The following is a 12410-nucleotide window of genomic DNA, read 5'->3' on the forward strand; positions in this document are numbered from 1 at the left end:
AAGTGGCCCATTTTTGTTTCCACCCACCAGTAGGAAACAAGAGCCACCATGGACAGGAACTTCCATGGTGGCAACTCCTCGAATTCAGGCAATGGGAGAAGATACAGGTTAACACACTCATGGATCTCATGCATGGAGTGGCCTCCCCATTCACTTCAGTGGGGGAGAAAATTCCTGGTGTGCAATGCGCAGACTGAACAGCCCCCTACATTGAAGTGAACATGGAAATCATTTGTGCAGGAGCAGTGTGAGCACTGGAGAACAGGGGTGCACACGATGTTTGCAAAAAGCAATCTCAAAAACAATCTTTTAAAAAAAACATTTAGCAGCAGACTTTATGAGCACACAATTTTGTGCAAGAATTTTTGCACACTGTAGAGGAGTGGCACTGAGAAGAGGAACCCCTGTAGTGCCCCATAAATTTAGAAAGTGAGGAAGGGGGTTCAAAAGCTCAGAGAAATTCTAAGTTTTAGGAGCCTGTTGCTTTATGAAACACTGGGAAACATGGGAACACAAAACGAGGCAACTGCCTCAACAGAATCAAAACCCAATCTTATACACGTTTACTCAGAAGTACATTTCAATGTGTTCAGTGGTGTTTGCATCCGAAACCAAAATCCTGCTGTGAGGCAAAGGCAGGGCTGTGAGGTGGCTCAAAGGGCAGGAGTCATTCCTGTATGCCCTGGGGCAAATTATTTGCATTTGCAGATTACAATTTTTCAGCGGGAATCATAAAGATTGATAGAAGAACCCTGTAGATATTCCAAGCTGTGGAACATGCCATACTAGAATAACGACCTGAGTGTTGTCACAGACCAACGTGAACACAGATATTAAGGTTGTGTATACATTACCATTTAATCTGGCTCCAGTGCATTCCTACCACTGGTGTTTGAAGCTATGAACACATGATGTTGACCACAACCCACATCAATCTTGCAGTTTCTTGAGAAATGCTGCTGTTTGGTGAGCCCCCCCCCAAAAAAACCTACCTTCCATCAGGTTTCCCCCCAAACCATCTCCCACTGCTTTGCATTTCAGCTGAGGTGTGTACCTATGAGACAGCCATTGTGCATGCACAGATGATAGCACATGTGCAGATGAGAGTGGGGGGACACACCAAAAAGGTAATATGGATCAGGCGAAGACCCCCCCCCCATGGTGTGAACAGCAGTTTGCAAATGTGGCTTGAAACATAATGAGTGAAATGGCCCTGCTGCGTTTTAAGTCGCTAATGTGTTCAAAGCTTTAGGAGTTTAGATACCAAAACATCAACATCCTTTTAATCACTGCGTAGGAAGAAAATATCCCAACTCTACACTGGAAATAGTTCAGAATTCCGAATCTTATCTCTGGCATTGATGCTTTCCAGCTTCCTTTTATAACTTTTAATAGTGAACGCGTTTCAAGAGGAGTGTTGTTGGGTTCATCCTGCTTGTGACCTTAGTTTTGGAATCCAAAACAATAATCATTCAAGCACACTCACATTTGACCAGCCGAAAAAGAGACTATGTATCATACTTGCATCCCTTTGCCAGAATTACAATGCAAAGTCATGGTGAGAATACAGCTTGTCTGGGTTCTCTCATCGCTTTGAGCCGCTGAGTCCCAGAGGTCAGCAATGCAGACAGCCTTCCATGTGGATGTGGTTAAGGTTTATTCCAAAACAAATATAAGGATGACACAGAACTTCTTTTGCTGTTTCTTTCCCCTTCCAATTACAGTTGCATAAGTCTGCATAAACTTACAAGCTAGGAGCAGCCTAAGAATGAATGTTGCTCAACGTATTTACAAGCTTAAAGTGATTTGATTCTATCACACATTCACAGCGAAGACTACCATGGACAGTGGGAGAATTCATGGGAGGGGGATGTCCTTATTCAAATTATTGGGAAGTCTTTGACCTGAATTTTAAGCTATTTTCTCAATGAGCTAAAATTTCAGGGTAAGGAGACAAAACTGCTTGATTTGAAAGCTTTTGTTTCCAGCTCTGTTTCTCCAGTATATTGAGCTACACCCTCCTGAGCCTCCAAGCATAGTCAGGGTTTACCCTCTCAGTCATTGGCTCCACCTCACACATCTCAAGATGACCCGGCAACCATAGTTTTTATTATACAGTTTGTAACTGTAATTCTAAGCAGGCTTACTTTAGAGTAAGCCCAAAACATGCATAGAAGTGCACTGCCTGAGTAGTAGAGGTAGAAATTAGGGAGTTCTGGAACCTCATTTATGATGAGATGAAAAAGATCTTTAAATTAACATTCTCAAAGAATTCTGGGAAGTTGTGTTTGTTAAGCGGGCTGAAAGATGTTAGGAGAGCTCTATTCCCCTCACAGAGCTTAGCAAGAAGCATTCTACTTTGGGAATTGTAGCTCCATGAGGGGAACACGGAGTCTCCTAACAGCCCTCAGCACCTCTTATCAAACTACAGTTCCCCAGAACTCTTGAGGAGGCATCCATGACTGTTTAAATGGATATAATGCTCATTTAAATGCATAGTGCTGATGGGGTCGTACTGAACTGGATTATAACAAATCCTCCAATGGTCTTTCTGTGCCGTCACAACTCTCCCTGAAATCAGAACTATAATTCACTTGGCTGACGCTCATTATAAATAGGAAAGATGTGCGTTCTTTCGGAAACAATAAATGATGCTACTGCCTCTCCCCGCTCCCCCCCCCCCACCGGAAGTATTTATGGACAATTCCACATAAATTTATCAGCCATAAATGATCTCGTAAATAGCAAAGCACCCTGCATTTTCTTGATGAGAGAGAAGCCTTCCACAGAACCCTAAGGGATGCTACCACCTCCCCACTTACAAATGGGCAAATAAAAGTTAGTACCAGCTATGGAAATAAATCTGATCATTTTAGTGCATCTGGAATGAGCCTGCAGGCAGAGCGCGTGCATAACTACATAATGCAGTATTTAAATAAAAGGTATCATTTTATTAGAAGCTTTAAACAAGACAACTGGATTTCCTCTGTATTATCTCTCTACTCCTAGGGCTCTGTGACAGATGTATGTGTTATTTCAACATTGAACAACCCAACCTTGGGAGGAATATGGCTTTTGACATCCTGTTTTTTTGGACAAGGATTAACCAGTTTCTTCCTTCTAAGAAGAGGAGGTAGAGGGCAGCATACATCAAATTAGATGGTTTCAGGCTGCATGGGGACCAAGTGTGTGGCTTCAATCACTGAACAGATGAAGACTTCCTCCATAAGCCAAACCTGTGAGGAAGAACAAAGGCTGCTGCCTTATACTGAAGGCTGCTGCCTTATAATGAGTCAGACCACTGGCCCATCTAGTCTACACTGACCAGCAGCTGCACTCCAGAGCTTCAAACTCAGGTCTCTCCCAGTCCTACATGGAGATCCTGGGGTTTGAAACTGGGGTATTCCGCACGGAAAATGGATACTCTACCCCTGAACTATGGCCCTTCCTAAAATATTTTAGAGTCTTTTCTTTGAGGGCCAACATCACTGAATATATGGTGGCTAGCAACTGAAGAAAGGACCTTGGTGGCGGTTCCCTGGCTGTAGAATGCTCTGACCAGGAACGCCTGTTTTGATATAATTTTGGCACCAAGCAAAAGCTTTCGTTTGCTTGTTAATCTAACTTATTTTATGGCTGCCAATTCCTTTTACACTGCTTTGTATTTACCATATTTTTCGCTCTGTAAGACGCACTTTTCCCCCTCCAAAAATTAAGGGGAAATGTGTGTGCGTCTTATGGAGTGAATGCAGGCTCCTTGGCTTCAGCGATAGCAACGTGAAGCCTCCGAAGCGCAGAGGGAGCACCCCCTCTGTGCTCCAGAGGCTTTGCGTTGCTTTCGCTGAAGCCTGAAGAGCGAAAGGGGTCGGTGCGCACCGACCCCTCTCGCTCTCCAGGCTTCACGGATAGCTGCCTGAAGCCTCCGGAGCGCAGCAGGAAGTCCCGCTGTTCTCCGAAGGCTTCAGGTTGCTACGTTGAAGCCAGGAGAGTGAGAGGGATCAGTGCGCACCGATCTCTCTTGCTCTCGTGGCTTTGCTTCGCTGGAGAGGTGCTGCACAGCTTTCCCTCTCTGTGGAGCCCCTTCAGCGAAGCGGGAGGAGAAATGGAAGGGGCTCTGTTTCTCCTGCCGCTTCGCTGAAGTGGCGCTGCGCAGAGAGGGGGAGATTTTTTTTTCTTGTTCTCCCCCTCTAAAACAAGGTGCGTCCTATGGAGCGAAAAATACGGTGTTTTATTTCTGCTCACTGCTTTTAAAAAAACTATCAACAGAGGTAGCTGTGTCAGTTTCTTGCAGCAAAAACAACCCAGGAGGGTCTTGTGTCTAGCTACACATGCAAGGAGCCTGGCCTGGCATGAGGCAGCTTTGTGAGTCCACAAAATGTGGTAAGAATTTACCCACACTTACCTGTTGCTCCGCTCTTTCCAGACACAGGTCTGTGCTTAAATGCTCAAACCTCCAAGCAGCGGTTTTTTTGTTTTTTGCCCCAGAGCTTTCCCCATGAAAACCTGCTTTTAAGCACTCAATTGGAGCAAATGTTAATTGAGGTTTTCCTCAGATTGCTGTTTGCTCTTATTGAGCATTGAATAGTGGGTTTTTGCTAGGAAATTTACACTTCTCTGAATTTTGCAATGCACTTCCCCATCCAAGTAATGTGTACAAAGGTATATGCATGGGGTGAAAACACATGTACAGTGGTACCTTGGGATGTGAACGGGATCCGTTCCAGAGCCCCGTTCGCATCCCGAATGGAATGCAAGACACAACGACGCATCTGCGCGTGCATGGGTCATGTTTCTCTGCTTCCGCGCATGACGTCATTTTTGAGTGTCTGCGCATGTGCGAGCGGCGAAACCCAGAACTAACGCGCTCCATTACTTCTGGGTTGCCACGGAGCGAAACTCGAATGCGCTCAACCTGAAACGCATTCAACTCAAGGTATGACTGTATTAGGGAAATTTAACATACAAAAACATTAAGAAATATTAAGAAAACTGCTTTGCAAAAATATTTAAATTGTGCAAAATTGCATAAAACTTGTTGGCACCATCTGTCTCGAGACAATGGAGTGCACCTTGGTGAGGTGAAGTCAAACCACTGCATTAGCAGCACCAAAGTGACTTCTCCTGGGTGCAAGCCTGGGTAGTGTGTATGGAGGTTCGGGACTGTCCAGACAACAAGACCCCACTTGTAGCCTCACTGGCACCAGCTTGGCTGCAGGAGGCATACAAGGTGCCATCTAAGCATCTTAGGAATTCCACTCCGGAATTGTGCAGGGTTTACTCCCTGGCCTTTTCTTCTCCGAAAGACAGCAAGCAAGGCAGAAGAGGTTTAGGATCAGTTTTCCTTCTCCTAGATGGGCTACCTTCCCAGGTTGATTAGCCCCATCTGCCCCTCACTTCCCTCTACAGCACATGCAGAATGAATGAATCTTTATTTGCGTCAGCCATTGCCCATAGTAACATAACAACAATATGATATACAAAGAATAAAAATAAAAAGTCAATTACATAATTATATACAATGGTACCTCGGGTTAAAGACACTTCAAGTTACAGACTCTGCTAACCCAGAAATAGTACCTTGGGTTAAGATCTTTGCTTCAGGATGAGAACAGAAATTGTGCTCCGGTGGCGTGGCAGCAGCAGCAGCAGCAGGCCCCATTAGCTAAAGTGGTGTCTCAGGTTAAGAACAGTTTCATGTTAAGAACGCACCTCCAAAATGACTTAAGTATGTACCACTGTATGCAGAAACTGCCTTCCTGACCATTTGACCCACTATTGGTCTCGTCCGCTCAATCCACCAGACCCTGTCTTTGTATGCAGGGGCTAGTCCCTAACTCGACTGAGGGTTTGAGACCCATCAGCTACCAGCCAGTCAAAGCTGTTTCCCGGGGTGTGGCTGCTGTCACATGCTGGCAGCTTCTCGGAGCCACAGGTGAGAGCTGAATGCAGGGTGGGGGCCAAAGGTGTACTAACTACCCCAGAAGGAGCAATATGTGTCCCCCACCAGGGGTACTACCTCTCCCCCAACACCCTATACACTTCTAATTGTATAAAGAAATGTGTAAAGTTCAAACTAAAGAAATGAGGAAAGTTGAACTTGAGATTGGGGGGAAAATGAGAAACGGTGAGAAACTGCAATGAATTATTCGCCCTGAGCTACAATCCTTTTCTAAATTCAGAGAAGTCTGCTCTTAAGCTCTCTCACGGAGCATTTAAAGTTTAGGCGGGCAAAGACGCAATGGGGTTGCTAGCCAACCGCAGCACACGAGAGCAGACAGCAATATCAAAAGCTATAACTGGTGTGTATTTTGCAAGCTTCACAACTGATGAGAACAAATTTAAGAGATCCCAGAGCTTACCGTGAGGCTTGCTACAGTCATAAAAATGTAGTACATTGTGTCATAAACCACACATTGTTTAATTTATGGTATTCAAAGCAACATTTTACTTTATAATGCCTTAGATCCAAGAACATTTGGAAAACTTTTGCTCGTTCCCAAGGACTTTCCTATGGCTGTCCTATACCTAATCTTTTTCAGAGGCTCATAGCAAAGCGGTTTGAAGTATTTCATTGCCTCGTGGTGGCAGTCTATGCCCAGGGATCTCATGCACACAACCACAATCAAATTGTCAGCACATCAGAAGAGTTTGCTTAGCCCCGAGACATGAAGCTAGTTGTGAATGGAACAGCTGGAGAATCTTGGAACTTGTAACCCAGAATGAGTTGCAACAGTCGAAACCATCAGAGATCAGAAAAGAGGGAGTTCCACAACTTTTGGGCTTATTCTTATTGTGAATGGAAAACCCCTCCAATATTTAGTGATGATATAATTTATCTGCTGGGATAAAACACAGGTGGTTTTGCTTACAAATGATCTAACTAACGGTAGCTCAGCTATTTCTTCTATGTAAATATGTAAAAATGAAAGAGCTGTGTGCTGCCAGGAAAAAACCAAACCCTATTAAATCTGGCCTATGTTTAACGGGTAATAAATAAGGTGAAGACTCATAACATTGTTTTGTTATATTGTCATCTGGTTTGAAGTTCATTCAGTTTATTCTGTATTGCCAAACTGAGAGATGTCTGGAAGAATGGTCTTCAGTAGGCTGAAGCCACAAAAATAAGCTTTCTGAAATGATATCATATCTCCCTGCCTCCCCCCACCCTGGCCTTTTCCAGGGCGATGCTATTATGATCCTTGAGTTGCTTATTTCTTTATAGTGAAATGCAAACCCTAATGAAGCCAGAACCGCCTTTGGCTTTAATGGGGTCAAGATGTCATTCTCTATCAATTCCATAGCATCAGCAAGTCAGATATTGCAGTATTACATGTGAGGACAATAATTTGTGGTAGAGGGTGGACTGGAGCAAAGGTGGGAGACTTGTCAATATATTCAGTTGCCTGTGCCCCTTCAGGGCTCACCTCCATTGAGTCACAGACAGAGAGGACACTCACTGCTTTTACACCCACAAACTTTGAAACACACACACAGAGATCAACACATGCATTGCGGTGCAGTAACTAGAGTGCTGGGCTAGGAGACCAGGATTCAAATCCCCACTAAGCCATAAAACTCACAGGGTAACCTCGGGCCCATCACTGTCTCTTAGACCGCTCTACCTTCCGGGATTGTTGTGAAGATAGAATGGTGAGTAGGAGTACCATGTACACCACCTTGACTCCTTGGATGAAATGTGTGATTATAGAAAGAAGAAGGAAGAGAAGGAAGAGGAGGAGGAGGCAAGCACATATATGCAAGCATGAAAGCTCATCCATTTCTGAGTCACACCCACAAAAGTATTTGCTGTATGGATTGCCGTACTGTGAAACCAGGTGTCCCTGTGCCTGTTCAGGCACACCCTTGGGTATGCTCTCATGTTAATAACTACATGCATACATACATATACATTCACACAAAACACAAGTAATTTACCTTCTTGGTTGTGGTGCTGAAAGTGACAACGATATATGTGATAGTCAGCTGCATGATGAGGATTAGAGGTTGTCGTAAGCATGCCGATTTCATTAACCGCCCCATGGCAAAAGAGTTTAGGCACGGGAATGAATTGTGTGTCCGTGCTCTTGGCTGGATCTGACTCTCACTCTTCTCTTCTCTTCTGTTCACTAGGTAAGCTATCAGAGAAGGCTTTAAGAGGGACCCTGCAACTGCAAACTCCTCCCATAGTCAAGGACTTCCAACGCCAGCGAGTCTGGTACCTGCAGGCTGGGGCCAATCACAGAATTCGCCAGCGAGATAAAATCTATTCCTTGCTTAGAAAATGACACACATTGCATCCTTGGCATTTCCAGGAGGGCTTAAATGTTCCTGTGCTTGAAAGCCTTGGCAGCTATTTCCAAGCAATGCTAAGAACACTGACCCTGAAGGCGACATGACCCAACATAATATTGTTTCATATTCACTTTTACCCATCATGCTACTCTCCAGTTTCTAACTCCTGCCAATCTATGCATCCCCATCATGTCCGATTTCTTTCTGTTTTAAGCAAAAGTCTGTATAAACTAACCAACTTGGAGAGCATTTCTCTCCTGCGGAGCATGCTCAGTCCAAACTGACAGCATCTATGGCAAAACACATTACTTGTGTACAGTGCACAAGACCACCTTCTGCAGCAATTAAAATTTACTTAGCTTCAACCTCTTGCCATTGCAGAAGCAGCAATTATTTATCTTATACCGCTTTTACCCTCTTAAGCTAACCACTTTTCTCTATCTAGAAGAGTCCCAGTCTCTCTCTTTTTTCCCTAGTACCTGTTCTTTTTAAAACTGTAAGAAGTATTATGGCCCTTTAAAGACTAACCAATTTATTATGCCCTAAGCTTTCAGGCACTACAGTTCAGTTTTTCAGATGCGTAAAAGCGTTGTCCTGAGTTGCAGGCCCGAGGTTGCATGGGGATTATAAAAAGAGAGCTCCCAAGGAAATGAAAAGAAGAAAAGTGAAGTGATAATTTCGTACTTAACAATGGTAATTCACAAAATAATTTCTGATGTCACAGATATCCTGGCATTGACATTGGCACACTAGATTTGGTATTTTTTAAGAACAATATTGTGCCTATGACAGAATCCTGCAGCACCCTATTTGTCACTTTTCCCCAGAATGATAAGGAACCATTTGTGAACGCTCTTTGAATTTGGTCAGTCAACTAGCTACAAATCCGATTAACAGTTACTTGTCCAGCCCACATTTTACCAGGTTCACAAGAATATCACTGGCGGGCTGTCAAAAACCTTACTGAAATCAAGATGTCCACAGCATTTCCCTGATCCTCCAAGTTTGTAACTTCATCAAAAAGACATGTGGTTTGTCTGGCATGACTTGTTTTTGAGAAACACATACTGGGTCTTAGTAATCACAGGATACTTTTCTAATTGCTCACAAAGCAAGTGTTTCATTATCTGTTCTAGGGCCTTCCCTGGTATCAACATCAAGCTCACTGGTTGGTAGTTTCCTGGGTCTTCTTTCCCCACTTTTTTTTTAAAGATCGGGACAACATTTGCCTGCTTCCGGTCTGCAGGAACCTCACCTGTTCTCCAGTGACAAGTGTCATTTTACACTTTCTGCTGTATCTACCCATCACTTTCTTTCACAAAAGTCCTATCTTTTGGGGAAATATTTTTGTGTGCAAAAGCTCAAAATTCACAAGTATGTGACTGAGGCCTACTCAAAAAGCAACCTTCTGGAGAACACTAAGTTTCTAAATAGGGAAAAATTGAAATAGTTGATCCTTAAAACACCATTCCTTCAGTTTCACTTGGCAGAGGGCATCTCTGAAAATATTGACAGGAAAAGAGTTGTTTTCCCCCTCTTAATTAGCATTTTCAGCATAGCCAGTAGAGTCACAGCTCATTAGGCAGAACTCTGCATAAGCGTTAATATCACTACGCAAATTTACTCTATATAGCAGCACAAGTCTGCAGGGGTAGCCTGCTGATGAATATGAACTCTTCTGCATTTTTGCAAACACTTGCAAATGTCAATGTTTTTAATGTGGGGTGGGGAATGGATGAACAAATTTAATGGTCAGAAACAAGCTGAAATATACCGTATTTTTTGCTCTATAAGACTCACTTTTTCCCTTCTAAAAAGTAAGGGGAAATGTGTGTGCGTCTTATGGGGCGAATGCAGGCTGCGCAGCTATCACAGAAGCCAGAACAGCAAGAGGGATTGCTGCTTTCACTGTGCAGCGATCCCTCTTGTTGTTCTGGCTTCTGAGATTCAGAATATTTTTTTTCTTGTTTTCCTCCTCCAAAAACTAGGTGCGTCTTGTGGTCTGGTGCGTCTTATACTTGACAAGAAGGTTGATACCATGGTGAAACTTCATGTTATCAAGGCCTGAGCTCCAACAGGAAGAACGATATGCTAGCAGTCTCTTGCTGCTTTCTACCTAGGACAACCACTCTCTAAGCAAAATAATGAATGAATACAATTCTAATGTTAGAAATGGCAATAGTAAGAAGCCAGTGAGAACATCTCAATCTCTCAGGACATTTTACTGCTGACCTGAATGTTCTACATGAACAATCTATGGAACCCAACCTTCTGATGAATACCACTCTACAGTAAATACATTCCAGAGGGTGAAAGCAATGTGAAACTGCAGCATTAAAATTTATTTATTTTTAATTTAAATTTTTATTAACATAACATAAAAAATGCCAAAGAAAACCCCGATTATCAAAATTGCAGAACTGTAGTACAGAGGTTATATTTTTCAAATAAATAGAAAGAAGATAATATAGAAAAATAAAAGCATCATGAAAGCCAAATTTTACAGTTTGGTTGCGGGAAGACAGTTTTATATATTTAAAATTGACACGTAAGAAATGAAATCCCACCAAACGGTGCAGAAATGGTTCCAAGTCTTCCTCAGCTATGTAATTGTGAGCTATTTTCAATGCAATAGGCATATAATCTTCCTAAATTAGAATTTATCACAGCGTTTTATTTTATTGCAGTTTTGAACTGATAGCTTTTACCAGCCATGCTGTCTTTCAGAGGAAAGATAGGATAAAAACCTAAATAGATAAACAAACAAACAGAATGAATCTAGGGTTGGTGTGTTATCATGAAAAGATGATTTGAGCATATTACATCGATCCTGACCTGACTGCACTGCCTACCAATTAGTTTCCGGGCCCAATTGAAGTGCTGGTTTTGGCCTATAAAGCCTTAAATGGCTCAGGACCCAATACCTCAAGGACCGCTTCTACCTATTTGAACCACCCTAGACCCGGCAATCATAAGATGAAGCTCTTCTTTGTGTGCCCCCTTCACGAGAGATTCAGAAGGTTGAAACATGAGAATGGGCCTTTTCTGTAGTAGCTCCCTGCTTGTAGAATGCCCTCCCCAGGGAGGCTCACCTGGTGCCTTCATTATATATCTTTAGGTGCTAGGCAAAAACATTCCTCTTCCCCCAGGCATTTGTCTAGTTAAACAATACATGGCCTTCTAAATTGTGTATGCGTCTACAGAGTGGGTGGTACTGTTTTTGTTTGTTAGTGTTATGATTTTTTTGTGTTTTTATATTGTAAACTGCCCTGTAATCTTCAGATGAAGGGCAGTATAGAAACTTAATAACGAATAATGTTAATAATGTCTTGCTGCTGCTGTGAATGGTGCCTGCTTTACTTTTAGCCGTCTGCTTTTCTGCTGTTCTTTCCTGTTATGGGATAATTAATGTAACCTTAGCCTTTTGTGAGCTGCTCCCGGAATCTGTTGAAGGGCAGGTCATAAACCAAATTAGTCAATATTTGTCCAAATGTGAGGCAAAATCCAGTATATTAGAAATTAGGCTTAGGTTTACCTCAAACTAAGACTATGATAGAAACAAGAGCCCTCTTCAAGTGTTACTGTCCGAAGAGGCAACATAGGCAGAAAAGGGTTATGTGGTCGTATAAATTCCCTGGACCCCTTGCATGATACCCATGGAGGCCCCTCACATGGTCAACAGCTGCCTGAGGGAAGAACGGCGTAGCAGACAGGAGTGGCTCTCCGTTTGTGGAATACTCTTCCCAGGAAGGTTCAGCTGGCACCTTCATTCTGCACCTTTACACGCCAGGCAAAAACATTTCTCTTCAACCAGGCCTTTGGCTAATTGGCACTTGATGCCCTTTTAAATGTGTTGTGGAAGGGGGGATTATTGGGTTGTCTTGTTTTTATCATGTATTTTAGATTTTTTATACTGTAATTTTAAGTTGTGAACTGCCCTGAGATCTACGGGTATAAGCAGTCCTGTTTTCCTAGAAAAAGAGGTGCTGGAACTCACCCTTCTTCTCTTAGAATGGCAATTATTATTATTCATAAAATAAAATACAATGATAAATAAATAACAAAAGAATAATACAGTGGTACCTCAGGTTACATACGCTTCAGGTTACAGACTCAGC

At 42.9% G+C, this 12410-nt stretch overlaps 1 protein-coding gene across 10 annotated transcripts in view; it reads right to left on the bottom strand.

Moving 5' to 3' along the window:
- CAPN6 (calpain 6) overlaps positions 1-12410 on the bottom strand; it is a 68919-nt gene that overhangs the window by 29483 nt on the left and 27026 nt on the right. Inside the window, exon 1 of one of the 10 annotated variants that reach the window (XM_083485095.1) lies at positions 531-2921. The exons of the other annotated variants lie outside the window; for them this stretch is intronic. The gene's annotated coding sequence lies outside the window, so the exon portion shown is untranslated. Of the gene's footprint in view, positions 1-530; positions 2922-12410 lie in introns of those variants that run through there. 10 annotated transcript variants of the gene reach the window in all.

Source organism: Podarcis liolepis, assembly GCF_965112155.1.
Source record: "Podarcis liolepis genome assembly, chromosome: Z".
NCBI lineage: Eukaryota > Metazoa > Chordata > Lepidosauria > Squamata > Lacertidae > Podarcis > Podarcis liolepis.